Here is a 26,437-nt window from a genome sequence, read left to right as displayed (position 1 = left end):
CCAGTCTTCTAGGGCAACACAGTTGTATGTGACCTTTCTACCGAGGAACGTGATTCTCATCTGGAATAATTTGCACTTGCGGGGCTTCAGCTTCAGCTGGTATTGTCTCATACGCTGGAATACATCTCGCAAGTTCTGTAAGTGGTGTTCGAAGGACGTCCCCAGCACCATGATGTCGTCGAGAAAACCAAGTACTACCTCCCATGTCAAACCCCTCAATACCAGGTTCATTACACGTGAGTACATGGCGGGAGCATTGCAAAGTCCAAAAGGCATCCTCGTGAATTCAAAGAACCCGTACTTGGTAACAAACGCTGTCTTCTTCCTGTCTTTAGGGTTGATTCTAACTTGCCAGTATGCTGAGTTGGCGTCGAACTTCGAGAACCATTTGTTTCCTGCCAAGGTGTCCATGCAGTCTTCTATCATGGGAAGCGGGAATACGTCTGGACGGTTATACTTTCGTCGAGTTCAGGGGTACCTATTGTCTCAATTTCAGTTGCAATGGCAACAGATATGCCTCCCTTTAAGGTTATCGGTACTTTGCTTGGGTTGAGAAAGCACACTTTGGGTTGCTGGCCACCGTCGTGAACCGTCCGGGGCATAATGACTTGTAACTCTGAAATGGGTTCTATCATATACTCCCCAAGGGTTTGACTTAGGTGGCATGGGGCCCTAACCACTGAGTTAGGGGGTATAGTTGTTCTACCCTGCAGTGTGACCTTTGCTACCCTACCGAAATTTCCCTTACCACCAAAGCCATGGGTACGGTCTCCTCATCGAACATTAGACGGTTGTTGAGCATATCTAACACAATCCGTCTCGATCGCATGAAGTCCGCGCCCAAAAGCATGTCGTCCCCTATTGGTGCAACATACACATTTTCGGTGAACTGGATGGTACCTTGCTGGATTGAGACTGGTCCCACCTTGTAGGCTTTCATACCCATTTTTCTGCCTGCTGTCTGCAGAGTCGTAACCTTTATGACTGGAGGGCGGTCTACAAGTCTGTGGTAAAGGTGGTCTGAAATGATGGTTACTTCGGCAGCTGTGTCCACTAATGCTTGTATTTCTTGGCCCTCCACTAAAATAGGTACACTATACATAGAACCAGACGCAAGTTGATAGATTGTGATCGGTGCAGGGTCCTCTTTTTCGGCTTTTGGTTCGTAAGCTGGTACTTCGGTCGCTGTAACTGGTGACGTGTCCTGGTCTAAATTGTCGCAATCCAAGTCCCATGGTGGCTCCTCTGGGGCGGTTGTCCAGAAATACTAAACGGTCTCTTCCATCGGAATTTCCTCCACAGGCATCTCTGGGACTTCCGTTTCCTCGTAAGTTGAGGTATCGGATACATCCCCTGTGTCAAGTTGGCTGGTGTGGGTCCGAGATTCAGTCCCACTTTCTGTTTGCACCTGAACCTCCTCCTGACTCGTGCGTGTTAGGGTTATGTCCTCCCAGCTCTCCTCACAAAGTTGTGAGATTGGCAGAGGTACAGGCGGTGTAGCATCCGATAGGCCTGCAGTGTTGTTTTGGGTCAAGCCTAGGCCCCCTTGACCCAGCCTCGTTTAACCCTTCACTGAAAGTGACTTTCTTTTCTTGTGTTGTTGGCATCTTACGTTGGGGGCAGTCTTTACGGAAATGCCCCACTTCGCCACAGCCAAAACACTGAGCGCGCCCACGTGAGGGTGATCTACTCCGCGGCCTGGACAAATGTGTCATTGTGCGCATAAGTTTGGTCATCTGTTTGGTAAGCGCCTCCAAGGTCTTATTGAGGGCGCCGATCTGAGTGACCTCAGTGTCAACCCTTGCCATATGTTCCTCGAGGCAGGCAAAGCGTCAGTCGGAGTTCGGGCTGGTGTCAGGTTTTTGCCTTTCCAAGCTGTCACGATGGTAGTCAGGCGAGTTCAACCTCCGTCGTTTGTCTTTGGAGGTATAACACACATTGAATTTTTCGTTGTCGCTGTCATGGTCTGATGTAACTCGGCAATCCTCGCGCTTTGTGGACCTTTTGCCATAAACTTCGAGGTTTATGTACTGGCGTACACGAACCTCGTCAATGGCCTTATCCATCGTTGACGGTCGCTGAGCAGTGGCTTCCCTTCCGGCCTCCCTATCAATACAGCCAGTGCAGAATGTCATGATCGCCTGCCTGTCGGTATGATCCGAGAAGTCTGGGAAAGCCCGCGTTGCCAGTGAAAGCACACTGTCCGCCCACTCCTCTAGGGTCTCGTCAGGCACCTGTTGGGACTGCCGGAAGTAAAGTTGCGCAGCTTCGGGGAGTTCTTGGTACCCGAAGCGCTTCTCTAGTTTCTTTATTAGCTCCTTTTAACTGATGTTTTTCCTTCTCGCTCGATAAGTAGTCTGTAGTACTCACTCCATGACCTTCTGAACACCAGCACAGGTAATTTTTCCGCTCCTCCTCTGTCCAATAGTGCGCTTTTGCGAAGGAGTCGAATTTAGTATAGAAAACGCCCCACTTCCTTTCCTTTTCTCCCGAGAAAGTAAGCGTCTTTGGCAGTGTAACCCGCTTGAGCGGAGCTTCTCTATCTCAGTGGGTAGATGGGGGCACATCTTCATTGGTGTCCTCTGAATCGGAGTCGAGCACGGGCCATTTCCCCTTTGTGCCATAGCGCGGGCTCCCTCTAGTTATGGGAGGGCCCCACGCCATCGCCCGACGGGGCTGGTCTCTACCCATGCTCTCCCTGGCCCTGCTACGTCTTTGGCGGGTTTTCCTATCTGGGGAGTCCCTCCTTTGAATCAGGGGATAGGGTTGCGGCAGAGTGCGGTATGCATTGGAGTCACGGGAGTAAGGTTGGTCCATGCGCCGGGTTCGCCTCTCAGAACGATAAATGATTTCCTCACCGTCATTGCCGTCTGGTTCCCTAAAGGACCCATAAGTTTTTCTTCTCGACAAAAAATCCGCGTCAGCTGTTCAGCGAGGCTTTGCGCTGTGGCGACGTCATTCCCCCTCTTCCCTCTTTGAGCGGTGAGGGCGCCAGTCATCGCCATCAGACAGGAAATCATCATCGGACGGATAGTGGGAGGGGTTAACCCTTCGTCCCATCCTTACCTCCCTGTAGGGTTGTTCGTCACCCATGTCCTGGTTTTCTAGCCTTTGCTTGACTCGTTTCTTCATACTGCTGTCATAGGTTTGGCTTAGCCTATCTTCTCTCTGGGTTAGTTCAAGGACGGGGACTGATGCTAGGGAATCTTCTTCATCCCAGTCCCGGGTTGTTTTTGTCGCCCAATCATCCCCTCCCCTGGTGTCATAGTCAAGGGTGTGACCTTCCCTACGTTGGGCACTTGCTGTCCTCGGCCCATAGGTGATCATGTCAAAAAAGTCAGCCTGTGGTCTAAAATTTCTGATCTTCTCTAGCCACCTCGGGGTGAACCCCCCGGGCACGACGGACGAGTCTAACTCTGAATTGCCTCGTGCGGAAATTAGAAAAAGTGGCTAGCACCCAACGTCTGGTTCGGAGCTTATGCTCGCAGCGCCAGTGTTGTGATCGCCGAGTTATATATACTCACCGTAGAGCAAGATGTACTCTCCAGAACAGGAATGGTACGTCTGTTCAGACAGTTGTGTCTTGCTCCGATGAGTCTAGTAAACCTAGATATATTATAGATAGATAGATGCGGTGTGCTTAGAGCTACATCTTTACGGTGTTGTTTAGTCAGGGTTCTAGTGCGTTCAGGAGTGATCTCGTGGCCTGCTTTGCAGGGGGGCTGCCGTATCCCTTGGCGATCAGCAGGGGCCGTTGGGGGATGCATTCATTCATACTACACTTTTTGGGTCACATGTCGGGTTATGGCGGTCATCGCTACAAGTATTCCACAGGGACGGGGTACATTTTAACGAGCTGGGTATTCCCCGAGACTTTCGGAGTGTACGGCGTGCTCTACTTCGCGCTTGTTGAGCATTCGCATCATTTTTTTTTGAAATTTTAGTTGTGGTCCGGTCGAAATGTCGACAGAGTGGCATCAGACCAGGGCATGGGAATCATGTGTGTGAATCTTGCTACATACTACTCCCCACGTGGCTTGTTGCTGTGCTTACAGCCCAACAACAGCTTTTGTTTTTCTCCTTACCTGTAGTCACGCACATGTCAAATTGAGGGAACGGCGCATTTTCAGTTTGTTGTCTTAGATTTGCAATGGTGAAGGATGTGACCAGCTGTCATAAGTTTGGAAGTGTTGGGTTTATTGTAGGCTAACCCCTTAAGTGGAACTCAGGTAATTTCCTTTTCTGCCTAGTTTTCCTCTTCTTAGCTTATAGTCATGGCTTGAAGAAAAAAGGTAGCGTAGAAGAAGGCAGCTAGCTCCAGTGCCACAAGTAAAAGAGCAGTTACCAGGTATGGTTCCAGCCAATGGTAGTTGTCTTCAGCAGCAGACAGTTAACAGCAGCTTTGTCATCAGCTTCTACTTTCAGCTTCTTCACAGTCAAAACAGCTTACTTGAGACACCACAGCAGCAACAATAGGCACATCTGCAGAACACTATCCATAACGCGGTCCTTTTAATCAAACGGCAGATGTAAAGTCACGCCGACATCACTCTATGTAGGTAACAATTAACTTATCCACAAATTGGGTAAAGTAGTATATGATACTGGTTTTCACCCACGAGTAAAACAAGTTTGTTGAGGCGAATGACGCATGCACTACTTTTGGAGCATTCATATGCAGTCAGTCTGAGGGTTATATGTGAAGTAATTTCTGTCAGTTCAAGTTTATGAGAGCTGTAGTAGTAGAGATACTATAAATTCGCAGTGGACTTCATGTACGCGAGAGACTTGTCGCCCAGCAGTGGGGTTCAACTAGTGAGTTTTCAATTACCATTATTAGTAATGTATTCAAGATTAGCCAGATCACATTTGTCAAGAATTTACTTCATAAAGTTTGCTGATATAATTTTCATCACTGTGGTCGAACTTTTGCAGCAGCAAAGTGGTGTCAGACTGAGACATGCGAATTTTGTATGGCAGTCCTGCTCATTGCTTCCTATTAAGCAGGATTTTGCTGGGCTTGCAGCCCATTACAGGTTCTCAATGTGGGGTGTTGTTGTGTCTACAGCGTTTTCACTTTTTCCCTTTGTGGAATTTAGTGGGTTTTCAGCTGGGTTTTCCCCTCTTGGTTGGATTCGGCTGTGCCGGTCCACTATGTAGGGTGTTGCTGTGCGTACAGCGTTTTCCCTTTGTGGAATTTGCTTTCCGGCTGTGCGTTTTTCCCCACATTGTTGAATCGGCTGGATCAGTAGCAGTGTCATTTCATCCGCTTGTCATATATGTGGGAGTTTGTGTCAGCATGGTACTGCTCAGGCTCCTTTAATGAATTTCCCATGTTTGCTTCTGTCTACCACTCAACCTATTAGCTATGTAATAGGTATAATGCAACCACTTTATCGAGACTTTGTCGAATTCTTTTTCTGCCTAGTTTTCCCTTTGTTTTCACCTACAGGTATGGCTCATGGAATAAACTGTAAAAAGAAGAAAGCAGCTAACTTCATTGCTACTTGGCACTCAGCATATTCAATGCTGCATCAGACACTAGGGCTACAAGGCAACAATCAACAACATCAACTTTATAAAGTGTACAAATGATTTTTGTTTTCGGCCATTCTTTAGGATATATGTTTGTCCTCTCTTGATCAAGACTTCCAAGTTATAGTAATGGCTTATCTATCCTGCTATATCTTGCACATATATTTACAAAGGCAGGCCTTTCAATAACCAATCAAAGGTTTCAGATGTTTGAAATCTACTTACCAGTTGAAGACCCAAATTTAGTACTGTGCACAGCAACTGTGCAAAGTGCATGGTACAGAGTCAAATGTTGTAAGCAAGCCTCCCCTTTTAAGTATAGTCAATTTATAGGGACATCTGCTGTGTTTATTGGTTTGGCAGTGTGACAATATCTTAACCTTCCTTTATCAATCTCAGTGCATTACTGCTACTTTAAAAACAGGCTCTCCAGCAATCATCCAGAGATTTTGGACGTATGAAGTTTATTTGCCTAAATGGCCTTTGGGTACAATCAGTTAAGTTGTAAACAAGGTATACATATAGGTCATCTGTTTAAGGCCAAGTTTAGCATAGTAACTGTTCGCAGGGGCTGCAGTAAGTTGTGCCGTTTTAGCTTATTATCTGATGTCCCTAAAAATGTTCCTCAAGTGACAACATATAAGCAGAACATAATGTTTTGTTGGGTTAGGAGGACGCTGTTTAGAAATATGTTTATGAAGTACAGGAAGTTTTTAGGGCACAGTGACACTGTGCACATCCTCCAGATTAGTAGTTTCCATTTCACATTGCTTGTGATTCCATATGGTAGACTATGCTTTTTAAGAGAGAATTTTTCCCTCAAAAAGGTAATCTCTGCTTTGTGTTTAGCCATAATGTCATATGAAAGGGACCACCTTTCCATGGATATGGCATTGTCCACTCACCCATGCTTAAACCAGGCTGTGCGTATTTACATAACTTTTGTTTATACTTAGTACCCTTGCATAAACGATGAATCGCTTATAATAAACTGTCCACTGTCAGATTTTGTGTTGCTGTTTACTACTGTGTTACTGTGAGTGGACAATGTCGGGCCATACCCGTCCGAAGATGGTCCCTTCCATATTACATGATACAAGCTCCAAGATTGGAGCTTTTTCCCAACATTCAAATTACATGGGCAACTTCCTGTACAATTTTTATCGTTTTTTTTTAAAAAATCGCGCGAGTTATAAATGGTGAAAATAGTTTTTCCTGGGTAGATGACCACAGAGCTACCACATATGTAAAATTCATCCTAGGTGAACGTCCCCTTAGATGTTTAGGGAACGAGCACAATTGACGACCGGGGTGAAAAGAAAAGTGTTTCGTCCAGTTTTAGCGGTTCTGTAACCTTACCTAATTTTCCAAATTTTCTTAGGCCCCCTCTGTTTGCAAGAATGTATACCACAACACATAAAAACAGGAGTTAAACAGGAACCTCCTGTATGAAAAGCCGAAATATCTTAAGTCCACCCAAAGGTAAAAAAGTTACACTACTAATCACATGATTTTGTATGTTTAAGGCCTTCAGAGTCATTGAATCTTGCATATGATGTCTGTGAATATTAAGCGACTAAATATTAGTGGCAAATAAGTTTAAAATGTCTTCTGTTTTTGTTAGAGAACGGTTATGTTTCGACAGCGTGTTTTCTGAACGATATTTGACCCCTATTTGTAAATGTCACAAAAGTTCCAATCATAATTATTCAAATTCATCATATGGTTCAAGCAATGTTTACTCCGGATGGTCGAAGCAAATATATAGCACGGAGGGATCAGCCTTCTTTCCGTAAGCCAACGGGTTTCTTTTCTCAGTCGTAAAATACGATGAAAATGACGTACGCCATTTCAGAGGAAGTAGGTGTAAACTATATACGTGGACAACTGATCGAATCGGTTGAGTCTTCGATACTACCCGGGAAAATTATTTTTCAATGTCTATTTTGACTTTTGTTTTAGTGCTGCATTTCGTTTTAACAAAAGCGAGTTGTTGATATGTATCTGTTTTTTTTTTGTATATTTCAAGCATTCGTTACATCGTTGAAATCCCTAACTGCATTATCCATTTCGTTCGTTTTCGTGGATCACAGTCAGTCGATTCGTGACAAATATGACGGTCGATTGCCGATAAGTAGTCTAAGAGTACAATACGTATCTGACTTTTCCATTATAACAGCAGCGAAATGCTAGTAGCTTCGAATTTTTCGCCACCAGATCAGAAGTTCAAAATAGCACAAACAGAAAAGTTTTCATAGAGAGTATAGACTAGTTCTGAACCGCGAGGTATCGGGTTACCCGCAGCTTCTTGCGTAATAGTGAGGTGAAAACAAATTATCGAAGTTGGTATTTGTCATCCACTTCTCCGATATCCAAAGTTTCACTATACATGAACGACACTTTTAGTTCTGCATTTTGACTCATAATTTGTTCTCCTGTGACGTATGACTTTTATTCAAAGTTTCAGTACATGAAAGACACAAGTCTTATTTCTGCTTTTCTTGTCCCATAATATCTACATTATAATGCTTTGCTGTTTCGTATGAGGTCAGAGTTCACCTCGCTATCGCACAATGTACATGTCACCAATGATATAACATCCATGATCATGTCACCTTAACCCTTTACCTGCCAGACAGTATCACTTCCCCATCTGCCAAGTAGGTAAAAGGCGGTATTGAGCCAAAACCATATGTATTTTCACCCAATGGGCTTGTTATGTTAGTCTGTAAAAATCATGTTTACAGTATCACTGTCTTCGGGGGCCTTCAAATCTACAAATCCCTTTGTTAAAATGCATCATGTGGGACATGTTTTGCTTCACTAGTTTTAACCAACTTGACCTAATGGTGAAATATGAACTTGGTAGGTAATTATATTACATGTTAATGACATCATTCCGCGGCCAAGATTCTCGCTGTCACTATTATGGCCGGCGTCCAGTCACCTTGGCATAGTGTGCCAACTCGCTTCAGGTTGTGGACACTGTCAGCACTATGTTGCCAAACAACAGGCGAAAATGTTGTCTGTGAATCATTCAATTATTAAAACAAATAAATTGTTTATAAATATAACTGTCAAAATCCTGTAATAATATAAGGAAACTGTATGTCCACTCGATGTTCACACTGACTGTTAGGCTGACGCAACGATGTTTACTATGGTTCTCCGGGCCACGGAATGATCACATTGAGGACCGCGATTTTACCAGTGGAGACAAAACCTTGTAAAGTGTGACCGTGATATTCAAACAGAAGGTGTTATAACTGAATGCTCCGACCACCCCCAGTGTGTAGCAGATAGTGTTTCCCCCCTGAACCCTGATAAACAATCGTTTACATGAGAATTCAAACACTCTAGCCCAGCACATACAAAGGTGCGACATCAGTAATCCCCTATTGTGCACCCACAGTTCTGTAACTTCCCGTGTAATAAAGGCTATACACATATGAGATTATCTTGATATCTATCATTTTTGGTGCAAACTAAGAAAGTCATGTTTACTAATGCAACTGGCTATATCTGCGCAGAGTTTTACATAGTTGACAATTGATAGAGATTTGTGCATTTACTAGGATATGGTGATTTGGCAGGCGTTAAGAAATCTGATTTCTGAATTTCACCTTAAACTGTCATTTCACTATTCACGACAGTCTATGGAGCAAGTTCACAATTTCTTCGATACAGCACCAGCTATAAATGTGCATTTATACATGTTTGACAATTGATATGAAAGTACTACATTAGAATATGGTGATTAGAAGGGCATTTGTATACTTGAAATTTCATTTTGGAATTTCACCTAAAATGGTTGTCTATGGTGCAAACTATGAAAAACATTTTCCAATACAAAACTAGCTTTATCTGTGGAATTATATCTGTTTGATAATTGACAGGAATTTACCTCACAGGAATATGTTTTAAATAGGAGGGCGTGCGTGAGTAAGAAATTTCATTTCACCATGCATGGCTGTTGATGGCACAAACTATGGGCAATTTTATTCCTTGAGTGCATCTGTATATGTTTTGCAACTTGCGTAAATTTAAGTCGTTAGAAAAAGGTAAAGAGAAGTGGTTTGGTGTACAAAAAATATAATATTGAAATTTCATCGAAATATATCAATGTATTATGCATATAAACCTCCCGGGCTAAATGTGGAAAAATAATCAATATAAAACAAGCTATATCTGTTACATTGATTAATTTGCCTGAACTTACTTTTTCTTCGCCCATCGAGTATCCGTCAACTCTTGCTGTCATTTCTCATTTCCACACTCTTACAATCAGCATCATAGTGTTCACAAACACAAATTTTAGATCGTCAGTCATTGAAACATAGCTGTTTCGTTGGATAAACTCAGAAAACCGGTTTAGGGTTAGAGTTAGAATTGTTGTCTGCCCCATTCTGAGAGACATGACGGTAAGATGTGCATTAAAATGAAAAGTTGGAGGCAAATTCATGGTAACCTGGAATTTTCAAGTAGTTTGTGCCTCTCCCATTTTCTCTTCAAACTCCCTGCCGTTAATTGTGTTAGTTCCCTAAGTAGGTCAACGATGTAGACTTTATTTGTTGGTAGACATACTAGACAGACGCCATCGCCTGAGATACAGCTTCTACCACGTCAAGGTGTAACTTGGTAGAGAGTGAGGTCGTCGTCCGTTGTCGTCCTCTTTTGCATTGTCGCAGCATGGGCCATTATACTATACATGGTCATTCAATCATCCAATAGGTATGAATAAAAAAATAAAAGGATTCATACAATCATAAACATCAATACATCTTTCAATCAATAAATGTAACAATATATATTCATAACTGACACGGTACGAAACAATCAAGTGAAATTTTCTTTTTAATTTATTTAGTCTTATGATAACAAGCTCGTAGAATATTGCGATTAATAAACTTTCGAAAGCATGTTCATACAACACAATTAGCGTCTTTGCTCATTTGCCATCGATTACGTATGTAGCTTTTTTGTATACAAATAGGCCTGAGTATAATTGGTATCCCACCGTGATGATTATAAATGTTTCCAATCAAGGACACACATAAATAAATACCAACGATTGATATGCTCTATCTGTGAGCTCAGATGTGAACAACATTTTCGATATCCCTGCCAGTCTCAGTTTAGGTAAAAGTTACCAGAATCATTACATGTTCAAGTAAGCGTTAAAGAATATTTATTAGTTCACACTGCCCCTGCGTCTAAATGATGAATGCGATAACTTCTTTAGTGTTTGCAATCGCAAGTAGGTAATAAAAAGGAGATATCCTTTTAACCTGTTAGAACCGCTCGTAGAGTTGTTCATACTCCAAAATTGGATAAAAAGGGGATATAACCTTTATCATAGACATTTTTCCAGTTTATATGAACGATAAAGTAACAAGTAGACAATATTATTACAAATATAACTGTGACAATAATATCTAATAAATCCTGTGTATATCAAGAATACTATAAATTCTGTGTACGTCAAGAATACAATCGATTATACCCGATGCTGATGGGTGTCCTGCCCAATCACGTTTCACAACATAATGTTATTGAATTTTCTCGTCATGGGAAGAAGTAAAGAAGTTTTTTGAATTGGTGGTCTAGCAGGAAAGTCTTATGTGTTGACCTCTTCGCTAATTAATTATGTACCATATGTCGGTTAAAATGCGATAAACCATAGCAAATGCGATAAAATAGTTTTGTGTTCAATAAAAGTCCTGTGTCTGAATTTCACAGGCAAACAAAGATATATGGTAAAATTATAGCAACGTCTATGAGAAATTCTTGGTATTATACTGCCTCCGTTGTGTCAGTGTTCCTCACAGAAGTGTTCAAGGACGTGTACTCCGACTCACTCTGCTGTAATGAAGCAACAAATTTGCTCATTTTTGTTACAGTCAAATAGCATATTGAATACAATGAAAACAATATTGTATCTTCCAAAGTTCATTGATGAATATGAATTAACACCACAATTGAAAAGCGTATGTAATGCAAATCAATATGTACTTCATTGACTTGTTCATAATAGTAACCAATACGATGTTCATTACCTGCCAATAATTTCAGAAAGTTTTCTAACAAAGTTTATCGATGAATACATGGAAAACACAATTGGACAGTCAATTAGAGTATCAAATACAAATTCAATGAACTTCATTGACTTGTTTATGATAGTAACCGATGTGATGTGCATAGCCTTACAGGATGTACAGTGTGTCTATACAACAATGTAAGGCATGCTTGCTACCGATTCCTAGGTACATGAATTGATGTTCCCCACGCATGCACTGTTCCTTTGTGATTGGCATTTTGACGAAATATGAACACAATTGAACGCTAAACAATCTTACCATTTCCCTTTCAAGACCTGTGTACAATGATTCTTCATTGTCGGTTTGTATGTTCTGAGGTTTTGAAGACGATGGAAGTTCTTTGGATCCATGAATTACGTAATCTATATCGGCATACCGAGCATCGTCATTGGAAAATCCGTCTTGAGGCCTCTCCTGCGTATCCTCTACAAATGAGAAAATGGAAAATAATTACTCGCAAATATATATATACATACACACACAGACACAGACACACAGACACACATATATACATATACACATACATATATATATATATATATATATATATATATATATATATATATATATATATATATAACACAAAATTACTTCAAGTACAAAGTGATGATATCTGTTACTTAAGTTTCATACATCCTGCGATCATCAGTCTTCTGTCTGATGATTGCAGGATGCATGCAACTTAAGTAACAGATATCATTACTTTGTACTTGAAGTAATTTTGTGTTTTATTTATAACGCTCTGCTTTAGCATCGAACATTGTAATTTCCTACGAGGACATCTGTATACTTAGATATATATATATATATATATATATATATATATATATATATATATATATATATATATATATATATATATATATATATAAAAATTATATATATATAGTATATATATAGATAGATAGATAGATAGATAGATAGATAGATAGATCAATGCATCGATCGATCAATCAGTCTATATTTCGATCGATCAATTGATTGATCGATCGATCGATCAAGTATAGAGCTCTCTCTATGAATCTATTCGCATAAATCACTTTATCAAAAACTTTATTAGTTGATTTAATGCGTTATCGTAAGGAAAAATTACCATGTTATCGGTAAATTTTTACTACGTTAATGTGTTAGAAAAGTTACCATGTTGTCAGATCGTTATTACGTCATCGGTTGAGTTTATATGTTATCGGTAAATTTATCTACGTGTTATCGGGTTAGATACGTTATCGATTAGTTAGTACGTTATCGTTTGTAACAAGGCGTTGCACTCCTAAACACTTGGTGTTTACGTTTGTCACCTTTCTTATCCCATCACGCATCAAAACGTAAGTTGTGACATTTTATAAATTTCTTGTAAACACACGCTGCAATCGTGATCGTGCGGAAGCAAGATCGGAAAGGTAAGTTTTCTCTCGAAAATAGTGAAAAGTGTTACTTTGACGCATTGGTATTACGCGGACTAGACATTGGAATTCAATCTATTGATCAAAGAGAAATCAACTCTGCCAAAGTTGAATATTGTCTTGCAGGAGGTCCGACGTAGTCAAAACAACTACACCTGAAACCAAGTGATATGACTTTGACAGTGCTTGGACTTGTGTGGTGGTGTTGTTTTGACTCTGTCTGACCTCCTGCTTGACAATGTTTCAATTTTTGCAGAGTTGATTCCTTTATGATCGACCCATATTACCGCTTAGCTGATAATTGCTCCTGATAGTGTTGGCACCACCTCGATTTAGACAATATGTTTAAATCGTGTAATGCACATGGGGCAACGCAAACCACTATAAGCATCAGTATTATTATCCTTTGAAATTAATTGTATTATATAGTACTTTGGAATAGCAAAACTACATTAAGAAGAAACCCTCTTTTCTTTCAGTAGTACGTACACTCAACACATACGGTCTTTTAGTAGGTTCAATTGCATGTAAACTATTAGTTAAACATTGTAGAGTGTACACTGTATTGTTTCAGCATATGAGAGTTGGCTTATTTTTTACTTTTTATCAGATGATGACAAGAAGAAGCCAATATTTTGTAACAGTATTGAATAGAGGCTCTCAACATCAAAATCTCCCCTTTCCTTAACTTAGCTGTGTTTCACTTAAAGTTTCAGCTTACCATATTAACTATTGATACATTACTTTCAGGATCTGATAAGTTGAATTTAACTTGAAATCGAAGAGTTGTTACAGAAGCTGATGTTTCATCTATAGAAGATGTGTGTACAGGTCCATCTCTTATGTAAAACTAAACTAACTGAATTTCAATACGTTTCTGTATTTTTGTTTCGGACTATTAAACAACTGTTATTTTAGCTCGCTGGGAGCGACAATTAGCTTATCTAACAGATCGATGTGTTGCATTGTATGTCAACTGTTTTATATCCCAAGCTTCTACGTTCTCAGTGTTACAATTAAGGGTTGTACGTCTCGCTCGTGATCGGATCTGTGGACTGCCTGAAACTGGCACAGTTAACCTTTCTCTCTAAAAACTATTCACAGTTAACCTAGACGTCCTTCAGAAGATATCACCGAAATCAATTCATCGAGTACGGTTTGAAAATGTAAAATTTATCGCTCAAAAATTTAATGCTAAAATCCCTCTAGAGTGCTACAGATAGTGTAAATTGCCTGATGAACTGTCGTTTACACGTGACTTAAAAACATTCCGCCAAGTTTAGGCAAATGGCTGTGTCATCAGTAATACCTTATTGTGCGCCCTTGCTCCCGTTACTTGCCGTTTAAAGTGGTGTTTACGTTCGATAAGTAATATCAACACTACGAGATGCATGAAACACGAGTAACTGATGTATTTAAATTTGATTGAAATAATATACTAATATATATTCTTTGGAGTCATACATACATACATACATACATACATACATACATACATACATATATAAATATATATATATATATATATATATATATATATATATACACACACTATATATATATATATATATACAAATACTATATACTGCAGGTAACTTACTGTCCATATAGGACATACTTACATCCTTTATGAGAAAAGCTCACCTGATAAGTCCTTGCTACGTCTTTTAAATATTTCTTTCCATGATTTTCCAGTGCTTAAATATACAACGACGTTCACACGAAGTTATATAAAAACATATTGACAACGAACATATGAAGAAATAAATGATTACTTAAAAAATAAGTAAATAAATAAATAAATAAATAAATAGTTAAATAAATAAATAAATAAATAAATAAATAAATAAATAAATAAATAAATAAATAAATAAATAGTTAAATAAATAAATAAATAAATAAATAAATAAATAAATAAATAAAGCAACAACATAGTAGATAAACAGATAGACAGATAGATAGATAGATAGATAGATAGGTACGTACGTACGTACATACGTACGTACGTACATACATACATACATACATACATACATACATACATACATACATACATACATACATACATACGTACATACATACATACATACATACATACATACATACATACATACATACACACCACACACACACACACACACACATACATACATACATACATACATACATACATACATACATACATACATACATACATACATACATACATACATACATACATACACACACCACACACACACACACACACACACACACACATACATACATACATACATACATGCATGCATGCATGCATGCATGCATACATACATACATACATACATACATACATACATACATACATACATACATACATACATACATACATACATACATACATACATACATACATACATACATACATACATACATACATACATACATACATACATACATACATACATACATACATACATACATACATACATACATACATACATACACATCCATCCATCCATCTATCAATCAATGCACGCATGATATATTCTTAGTTCTTACCGTTTTGTGTATAGGTTACCGAGAACGAACAATATTACAAGTATGATAACAAGGGTCAAAATAATTGAAGTAAATGCAATTCCGCCGGCAGATGATCCGGAACTAGGAGGGGTCGCTATAACGAAATAACATGTAAATCTGTGACTCTATATATATCAAAATGATTCAGTCAGGTGTGAGGATCGCATATTTCGTGTATTTCTTTTTCCATTATGCAGGTGTTGCACTCCTAGACTGTTTTCATTGTGCGGATTACTTTCGTCGTATTCTATGAAATTGTTGATATGACAGGGACTTCGCTGATTCAATGTGCGGCCCAGACGAAAGTTTGCTTAGTTTGTGTGATTGTTGGATTGTATACTTATGGCTGATTACGATAGACTGAAGTTTAGATCATGCGAGATGAGCCATGTCATTCGATTACATCGTCAAACACCACCGCAGACACGAGAATAAGTCCCGACACAACAACCTCTATAACAAAGATGCAAGTTGTTATAAGTGCTACATCCAGCATGTAAATCACTGACTTTTTTATGTGTTGTTTTAGCTATGCAAAACAAAATTTGTATTAACATCAAATGTCTCAGTAGGAAAAATGAAATCGAATTTGCATTATGGTATTAGTCCTTACAAATTACAATCGTATTATTCAGGAATGGACTTTGTTTTTTGTGATTTGCTATTTTGATATTCTGACCTTTACAAATACAGTAAATGATATTGCTAAGGTGTTATGTCAAAAGCTAGACCTCCTCAAAAATTGTCTTTTGTGAAAGCTTATAACTTTTTCCCAACCTATCCTTGTGCATGTTTGATATCTTGAATTTTCATGTGCGCAAACAAACATTCATAAAACGTCGAACCAGCGTACTTACCCGGAGAACTAAGTGTCGCTGTAAAGGCTATGCCACTCCATAAACTGTAACAGCAACCATTTCTAGCTGATACCTGCAGAAGAAACAAATGTGGAACTGAAGAGTATCCTTGATGACTGATGGTATACTACATAACTTTAGGCTATTTGGGTTCTAAATGATGTTTATGAATTCACTGTTATGGTAGCGTCTATACAGTAGGTCACGTTGCTACTATATATAGGGTCAAGTGTATACGCAAACGAGGTGGTTGTTCTAGCACGTTCAAGTGTTAATGAGAAGGAATTTGCTTCTGTGTCTACACTTCGAAAGAAATTCTGTATGTTTGTTTAGCAGTGTTGACTTGTCTGAGTTGAGAATGTGAAATTTCTCCGTGATGCAGAGGTTACAGCTTTTTGTCTTGGTTGAGTAAGGCTGGGCTCTGTCAACTGTTAGTATTCTCTTATGTAGGTGCTCAATTTGCAGAGAAAACAAGACCACTGTCAAATGACAGAGAGGGACGAATTTTGGTGTAATAAAACTATAGTCCCTCGAAAGGTAGGTAATTGACACTCGATTTTGATTTTATCTTGTGCGTTGTTCATAGTAGTCAAATCTGGAGTCGAGTATAACCTAGTCCAGCGACGTACTTTTGCTTAAACATTGCATCAGTAACAACAACAATCACCACAACCGCAATCATCTCATTCATTACTATACATCTGCCATCCAGAACAATAGAATTTAGCGTGCGCTAAAAAAGCCGTATGGAACTCGCTCCCATTCCGTACGGCACGGTTTCAAGGCGCCCCATTCCCTGCGGCTGTATCTGCGCGTTCACTGTAGAACGGTTTCAAGGGACCCCTGGGACGAGTGCCAGAACAAGTATCGCGCGCGCTCTGTACGTACGTATGTGTGTAGTGCACACACTCCAAAACTTGCAGAAGCGTTCCACACTGGCGCGATAAAATCGGAAGAAAAATTGTTGACATTGCACGAAAACGGTCACTACTCCGACATTTTGATGCCCCGATCAGGAATGTAAGATGTATAATAATAAGGTAATTACGAAAATACGGCAAAGGATGCACTCGGACATTTGCGCCTCGCATCGCCCTCCGATTCGCGTCGGGCGATACGCTGCGCCAATGTCCTCGTGCATCCTTGGGTATTTCGTAATAACCTCATATTACTTACTTGTGCGCTATAGTAGGTTTCTGGTTGTAACATCCCAATTGAACAGCTGAAAGCGTCTGTGTATTGTATGCAATCCCGAGGTGCTACAATAAGATTTTTGGTTAGTTGATTAAAAGACTGCCATAACAAAATGACGTAGAAGATTATAATAATAATAATAATAATAATAATAATATTTATTTCTTTAAAACGCCTTCCGTGTAAAAACAACACCTCAAGGCGCAGAACATACCAAGCTAAAGTTTAAAAAATTACAGATTTAAAATACTAATAAAAACAATCTTTAAAAAGGTAAGTTTTGACATGAGATTTAAAAACATCATAGTCGTTAAAACAGCGGAACTCAGATGGAAGCTTATTCCACAACTGTGGAGCTGAAATAGCAAATGACCTATAACCATAAAAAGTAGTTTTACCAATTGGCTGATGCAAACTTAGTGCACCCTCAGCAGTCGACCGAAGAGTGCGACCAGGAACACGGATATTTAAAAGTTCTTTCAAATACAGAGGAGCAATGTCATGTAAAACTTTGTAAGTTAAACATAAAAGTTTAAACTCGATACGCTTATGAACCGGAAGCCAGTGTAAACTATACAGAACAGGTTGAATATGATGTGCTTTCTTAGTCAGTGTGACCAAACGTGCAGCAGAATTTCGAACCAATTGTAATTCTTGAGTTGATTATGTGGTAAGCCAAAAGCAAACTGTTACAATAATCAAGCCTGGATGTTATGAATGCATGAACTAATTTTTCAGTGGAATTACTATCTAGAAGTTTGCGTATTTTACCAATTTTCCATAGAGCAAATGCAGCGGATTTACAAATATGTTAACATGGGCTGACATGGATGCTGATGCATCTAGAATTACACCAAGGTTACGAACTACAGGAGAGGAATGGATGCTGATTTCACCAACCTGTATATTACAAGTTCGTGATCGTCCCAGATTGCTAAACTTTGAGGAAAATCTAATAACCTCTGTCTTACTGTCATTCAGAGCCAACATGTTGTTACACATCCACTGACGTATCTCCTCGATGCAATTTTCAATTTGTGAAATGGGGACAGAAGCATGAGAACAAGTAATATAAAGCTGGGAGTCATCAGCGTAGAACATTGTTTCTAAACCATGTCTTGTAATAATGTCCTGAAGGGGTGTCGTGTATAGACTGAAAAGAACAGGACCAAGGACAGAGCCCTGGGGTACCCACAATCCAATGACTGAGCCTCTGACACCACTGATCCAACACAAACTCTCATTGTCCTACCTCTCAAGTATGAAGTAATCCACTGTAAAACAGTGCCATCAATGTTAAACCTACAACGGAGCCTGTGTACTAAGATATCATGATCAATGGTGTCAAAAGCTGCCGAAAGATCAAGGAGAATTAAAATAACATCTTGCCCTCGATCAAGTGCACGTAGTACATCATTCTGCACCCGTACCAATGCAGTTTCTGTACTATGTCCCTGTCTGTAGGCCGACTGACATTTGGCATACAGATTGTTACTACATAAGTATGAATTAAGTTGGAGTAAAGCTGCCTTTTCAATGAGCTTAGAAATTGATGTTAATTGAAATTGGTCTGTAGTTGTTCAAGGTATTCTTATCAAGACCTGGTTTCTTTAACAGTGGTCGAACAATTGCAGATTTACATGACTGAGGAAAATCACCTGTGACAAAAGAACGGTTAATTATATGTGTAATAACAGGAGCTACTTGATACAAACACTGTTTCAACAACACTGTAGGTATGGGATCCTGCTTAGATGATTTTGCAGGTAAATTACTAATAAGACCTTTAACAATGTCGACGGAAATCAAATCAAAAGAACTCAGACTGAAACTTGACATGGAAACAGGGTCAGATGGTTGAACAAAGGACAAGTTCTCACGTATCTTAGCAATCTTACTGCGAAAGAAATCTGCAAAGATATCTGGTAAAGTAGTGGGGTCCAAGTCCGGTATGACTGAAGCAAGTGCGCCTTTCGTGCCTGTGATGTTATCAATGATCCGAAAAAGGCCTTTTGTATCAGATCCAACGATTCGGTCATTGTAATAGGATGCATGCGCATCACGAAGACTTGCAGTGTATTTGGTCCGGAATGACTTAAAGATTTGTTCATGTACAACGAGACCTGATTTTCTCCACTGCCTTTCCAATCGGCGAAGATCTTGTCGTGCTTTAATCAGTCCTTCATTAAACCATGGAGCGCGAACTTTATTCAAGAATACCTTGTTGACGACTGGTGCACTTTCGTCAATAACCGAAGATAGAGCACTGTCGTATGCATGCACAAGATCGGTCGGGGAACTGTCCACATCAGTAAGCATCGATTGTAGAGATAAAGCAACCTTGTGTTGAAGTTCACTAATATTAATGTTTGTAAGTTTTCTAGAAGACCTGATGACTTTCAAAGGGGTGGTTTTGTAAAGAAGTAGAAAAGTGAAGAGCGGCATGGTCTGATGGTAGAAGCCAGTCCGATTCGATGTTTGTAACACATGGGTCGTCTTCCCTGGTGATAACCAAATCAAGAGTGTGACCCTTAAAATGTGTTGGACCAATCACCTGTTGAACCAACCCCATAGATTCCAATAGATCGATGAACTTTCCAGAATCTCTATCACCGGGGTTGTCGACGTGGATGTTGAAATCGCCGACAACAATCAGCCTCCTTGTGAGTGAATAACAGTCTCCAACAAGGTGGCGAATTCGGACAGGAAGTTGTTGATATTCCCTCTTGGTGGTCGATAAATAACAATTAGTCGAATCATAGCTGATGAAGTGATAATGTTGCCATCGATGACTTCAAAAGATTGAAAAGCTGCATTCTTATTTGTTGTGAACGTTAAATTAGATTTAGTTATGACAGCTGTACCTCCACCTTTCTGTTTTGAACGTGGTACCTGATATATGTCATAACCAGTAAGTGATGATGAAAACCGTGCTGCTATGGTATTATCGTTTTCCTTGAACCAGGTTTCAGTCAATACGAATACCTCAGTCTTGTTTTGTATTATAGAAGTGGAGACAGATTGTAACTTCTTATCAACAGAGCATGCATTCCATAGTGTGAACTGAATGTTCTGAGCTTTTAATGTTACAGATTCTCTATTCACAGTGATGAGGTTTGATGGATTCCTAGAGCGCACACAACGTTGGCGTTGAAAAATGTCCACCACTGTACTTATGCATTTGTTTTCAGTATATGCAAGGGTGCAAAGTTTTGGCTTTGTAATGGTGGTGTAAGAATTCCAGAGTGGAACTGGTCTGCCTAAACGAAGATTCTTGCAAACACCTGCTCTCTTCCCTCTGTGAGTCAATGGTCTGGCATGCAGACCACATGACTTGATAACTTTCCATACAGCAGCTGGTAACTTCTCATTGGATGTTTGCTTCCCAATCAGGTGTAGAAGATTTCTGCTGTACTGCATAATCATGATTACCATATGAAGTCCAGGAACAAGGAACAACAGAATGATGACGCTGGATGTTGGTGTATAGACACTTGCAAGCAAAAAAACTTACAAGAAAAGTCATACAAAAGATTACAGAACCGTTTGGACACATTGGGGCACTCCAGGTTAGTTCTATTTTTGTGTCAGAAATACCTTGAGCCACTACATCTCTTGGTTTAGTGGGGTCTGTAACAAACGGACGAAAGTTATAATGTAGGTGCAATTATATGTAATATTGACTGAAAGTCATCTTATGGTTCCTAATTTTTAGAAATTCTCCTTGAAAATTGTTTCGCCACTTTAAAATGGTGGTATTTAAGGGATACCTCAAATACCCTTTAAAGGAAACGTTTGACATTTCTGTTATTTTAGTTTATTGCTCCATGTATTCGAGCGATGCATCGTTAGTCCTGTCGCTAAAGTGTGTCACAACAAAATATCATCGGTATTCCATTCATAGACCTTGCAAGTATTGCATTGTATGTATCCGTAGGAAACGTTACCAATGTATAGGAAACATGACAATTTTGCACAAGACGAATATTCTTTAGCCAACAGGCCAACAATGAATGTATATATGAAATAGATGTCATGATAGGTGTATATCGTTGTAATTATGAGTAAAACTGACAGTAAGCTCAAACATGTTTGGACATACTCACAGTTTTCATGTGTTGTTTCAACCACAGAGTCAGGAGGTCCTCCCCTACGATTTGAATAGGCAGTAACAGTAGCTCTGTACTCAGTAGATGCATAGAGATCTCTTACCACATGTTCAAATTGATCAGTCGCGTTGAAGTAAATAACATCAAATATCTGAAGTTCTCCGCATTCGTAAGGGGAGTCTTGATAAAATGCAAGTTCATATCTTTCCAATGGACAGTCTACAGTACTTGGCTTTGACCAGGTGACATTAATCTCCGATGAAGATAAAGCTACTGCTGATAGCTCTTCAACCTTCTGTGGAGCTGTTCATAAGCACGCACACATACTACATTTACATGATCGTGTGTTTGCATAAAATAGGTTATAAGCTTAAGTGTATGTGTCTGTATATTTGTGTGTGGATATATATTACTTCATGTATAACTTTATTGATTAACTTGCTATGTATAATAGTTCTATAGATGATTGTATACTTTCCACATAATGATAAACATTACTTCATTATTCATACAATACATATTTGTAACATGTATTGAAATATGTATGTATGTATGTATGTATGTATGTATGTATGTATGTATGTATGTATGTATGAATGTATGTATGTATGTATGTATGTATGTATGTATGTATGTATGTATGTATGTATGTATGTATGTATGTATGTATGTATGTATGTATGTATGTATGTATGTATGTATGTATGTATGTATGTATGTATGTATGTATGTATGTATGTATGTATGTATGTATGTATGCATGCATGCATGCATGCATGCATGCATGCATGCATGCATGCATGCATGCATGCATGCATGTAGGTAGGTAGGTAGGTAGGTAGATAGGTAGGTAGGTAGGTATGCATGCATGCATGCATGCAGGTAGGTAGGTAGGTAGGTAGGTAGGTAGGTAGTAGGTAGGTAGGTAGGTAGGTAGGTAGGTAGGTAGGTAGGTAGGTAGGTAGGTAGGTAGGTAGGTAGGTAGGTGGGTGGGTGGGTGTGTAGGTAGGTAGGTAGGTAGGTAGGTAGGTAGGTAGGTAGGTAGGTAGGTAGGTAGGCAGGTAGGCAGGCATGCAATACATGTATGTATGTATGTATGTATGTATGTATGTATGTATGTATGTATGTATGTATGTATGTATGTATGTATGTATGTATGTATGTATGTATGTATGTATGGATGGATGCATGCATGCATGGATGGATGTATGTATGTATGTAGGCGTATTTAACAGCGATTGGAACGGTAGCGTAAAACGATTTTTTAGTCTTATTTAACACTTACTTGTCGACATAGTTTTATTGAACATTGGGTTACTTAATTGTCCATATCCAACAACATTATCCATAGATACAGAAATTTCATATTCAGTGCAGGGATCTAGTCCACCGATAATTGTGCTTGTTTTGACTGGGTCTATTCGTTCCATCTCACAGGCGGAAGACGTTCCACTCACTTGATAATGTACCGTGTATGACGTCAGAGAGTCACATCGAAGAATCTCAGGTTCCAAATCAGCTTCATTTATCTGGTATTGTGATTTTATCAAGTTAGCAAAGTATTTGGCACAACGATTGATAATATACGGTTTGTTTCCCAGGAAGCGAGCATAAAAATACATGTATGTCAAATATTGAATCAAGGCAAAATAACGGCAGTCGAATACTATACAGGAAAGTTGTATTTGTATGTCTTACATATTTATCACCCAAAGAGCATTACTCGCTTACATAACTTTGCAACAGGTGAATCAATCAATCAATCAATCAATCAATTAATCGATCAATAAATCAATCATTTATTCAATCAATTAATTAATTAATCCAAAAAGCAATCAATAAAGTTTTCTATCAATAACCTAATCAATCATTATGTGATGACCGTGCCACAAATAAAATAAAAAATATCCTTCAAATCATTTTAGTTTCGATGGAGAAGAAAATACAATTGAAAAGACACTTGCCAACCAGAGCAGTATCGACAGCTTGCAAAAATCGTGCTTTTAAACTTGAATAATGATAAAGGAGTACTTAGTTACCTGCCATGAAACTGAGATTTCTGTCTCGCTGAGAGTGTTTGCCTTTTCTAAGATTGGTTGTCCCAACGGAACTGGAGTAATTATAAGAAAGAATGTTACTTTCGATATATACACTAAGTGATTCTTACAAATCATTATCAAAACCAATTTCAGACTACATCTTTTAGTATATAGGTGTAAACTAAACACATAAACCATAGCAATATCAAGTTTGGGCTTTATCAATGAGGAAAGGTACATTTGTGTAATAAATGCGTAAATGTTCGAATGTGCTCAGATACTTGTCAAAAACCGCATAAAGCGTTCATGCGTAGAAGCTTACATTTATTGGTATTTTAGTCGAATTCTAAATCTCACAACAAACCAACGTTGCAGTTTCTTATTCTGCTTGATGGTTGTAAAATTTCTCACCATCACAAAGTGTTTGGTCTGTGACTTCTGGACCTAGGTCACCCCCGCCGCCCACACCTGGTCTGTATGTCTTCACTGCGAATGTGTAATTTGTGTAGGGTGTCAGCGCTGTTACAGGCAAGGACGTTTGGTCTTCTGTTGTGTTGTATGGAGTGAAGTCATTTTCGCCAGTCACTTTGTACCAGACCTCATACATTTCTATTGGATCATCTCCGATGTCAACAGAACTATCCCAAGCATTCCAATGAACCGTCATTTGAGTCTTCTTTATATCAGTTAACCACGGGCTACTTGTCAACACAGGTTGGACTTGACATTGATGTTCACGATAAAATAGGAAGTAGAATTAGAATCACTTATTAGTTGTCTTAATGTGATGTTGTTTCACAACTATCTTAAAAGTTTACCTTGATTTGTCAAATTTAAAAATTGAAGCGATAACAGTCAACTGTCTTCTAATTTTTTTTTCACGAATTTGTTTCGACGAATTGATGTGAACCAAACGTTTAGCATGACATTTTGCCCAATGTGTACGATAAATGAGCCCTGGGTTAGGAATGAAAATTTCTATGTATCGTACGGTTTTATCGACCACAATACACTTTGTATAAGTCAATACATGTAAAACGTTCATGTGGAGCTAGGGAGTTTATGAAGATGGTTCAAACAGACAGTAGTCAAAAGGGTTGTTGCAACACACCTATGTTTGCCGTGCTGGTCATATGATATCTATATATTCTTGACTCCGTGACTGTGAACATGTATATGTTCAGACGAGTGTGGTGGCTATTGCCAATTTAAACCAACAGAAAAACTTACCATAGGCGTCAGCTATAATCTGCTTTTCATCATCGCCAGGAGTAAGTTTACATTTAACGATTTCGTCTTTTTCAACAACTACGCCGTCAAAGGTGTTTGAAAATTCGTAGTCTGGGTGATCCCCGCTTGTGACGCCACCTTGATAAGACCCGGATGAAGCTGTTACTGTTACTAGCATATCTGCATCGTTGGCTGTGACAGAGCATACAAATGTAGCTGGCTGACCAGAATTTCCCGTGTTGCTCTGACTGAATTCATCGACAACGGGACTTTGGGCTATAAAGGAAGTCGAACACAATTTATGCCAAAAGAATTCATAGAAACCATGCTGGTGCGAAATATTTTAAGATATTTTAAACTTGAACCACGAACGTTCTGATGGAATTGTACTAATCAAGCTTCGCAATCATTATTCCAATCAGATAACTACAACGGCGCGCCAAATGTTTCAAAAATATTTATCGTCATAGAGTAAAAATAAACTGTCAAATTTTCTTTCTAAAAAAAGTCTTAAACGTGTATGGATAATAAAGAAAAAAGTTCTTTCGTCCATATCATTGCTTTTTATTACTGTACATTTTCATAAAAATATCATTCATTTGAAAATATGTGTCATTAAATATTTGAATGTGTCTGTACAGATAAAGATGACGTGCAACGTCCTTTCTCGATTGAAATAAAAATTCGATGGAATACGGAAGAAAATAAACGAGAAAAGTATTATTGCAAAAAAGGTCAGAATGTTATGAAATGCTTAATTGTAAAATATTCTTTAAAACGTAATAATAAGATAAACTGTTTGCAAAAAATTGGAAATACAACACCCCCTTACTTATTGACGTACACATACACGTGTATTGATATAAAGGTGCAACGAATGCTGATTATAAGGGAAAAAAAGAAAAAAAGCACACAAAAAAATATTGAAATGATTAAAAACAAAACCACAAATAGTACTTACACTACTACAAAAACACAAAACGAACCACCATCAGGTCTGAGTAAAAAAAAGAGAATCACAATTGAAAAGTCGACCGAGATCGCGCCGGCGTTGAGGCTGAAAAGAAACCAAAACGAGGTCAGCTTGGAAAAAAAACCAAAACTAGGTTACAAGAAAAAAAAAACCAAAAAGAGGATACCAAAAAAATGTACAGTGCGCATCATATATTGTTTGTTCCCTTTTTTGTTCAAAACGATGGATAAATGCAGTTGGCGGCGTGAATTAAATAAACCAATACTCTTCTCAGACCAAACCAATTTCAAAGGCCGTTTACAGCAAATATTGTTAACGAAACCATGAAACCTGGGAATGGCTAAACACAGAGAAATAAGATTTATTTCTCGAAACAGCCTTTCACAACATGCTTTTCAAACACCGGAAAGTAGGCACCAATATCGACCCGAAATCTATTA

General features: G+C 38.9%; 1 protein-coding gene across 1 annotated transcript in view; it reads right to left on the bottom strand.

The window, feature by feature from the left end:
* Positions 1-15,677, bottom strand: part of LOC139128938 (receptor-type tyrosine-protein phosphatase T-like) — a 42,225-nt gene extending 26,548 nt beyond the window's left edge. The window contains exon 1 of the mRNA XM_070694629.1: positions 15,575-15,677. The gene's annotated coding sequence lies outside the window, so the exon portion shown is untranslated. The remainder of the gene's footprint in view (positions 1-15,574) is intronic.
* Positions 15,678-26,437: the final 10,760 nt, after the last annotated feature.

Source organism: Ptychodera flava, unplaced genomic scaffold (assembly GCF_041260155.1).
Source record: "Ptychodera flava strain L36383 unplaced genomic scaffold, AS_Pfla_20210202 Scaffold_79__1_contigs__length_559180_pilon, whole genome shotgun sequence".
Lineage (NCBI taxonomy): Eukaryota > Metazoa > Hemichordata > Enteropneusta > Ptychoderidae > Ptychodera > Ptychodera flava.
This window is presented reverse-complemented; position numbering and strand designations above follow the sequence as displayed.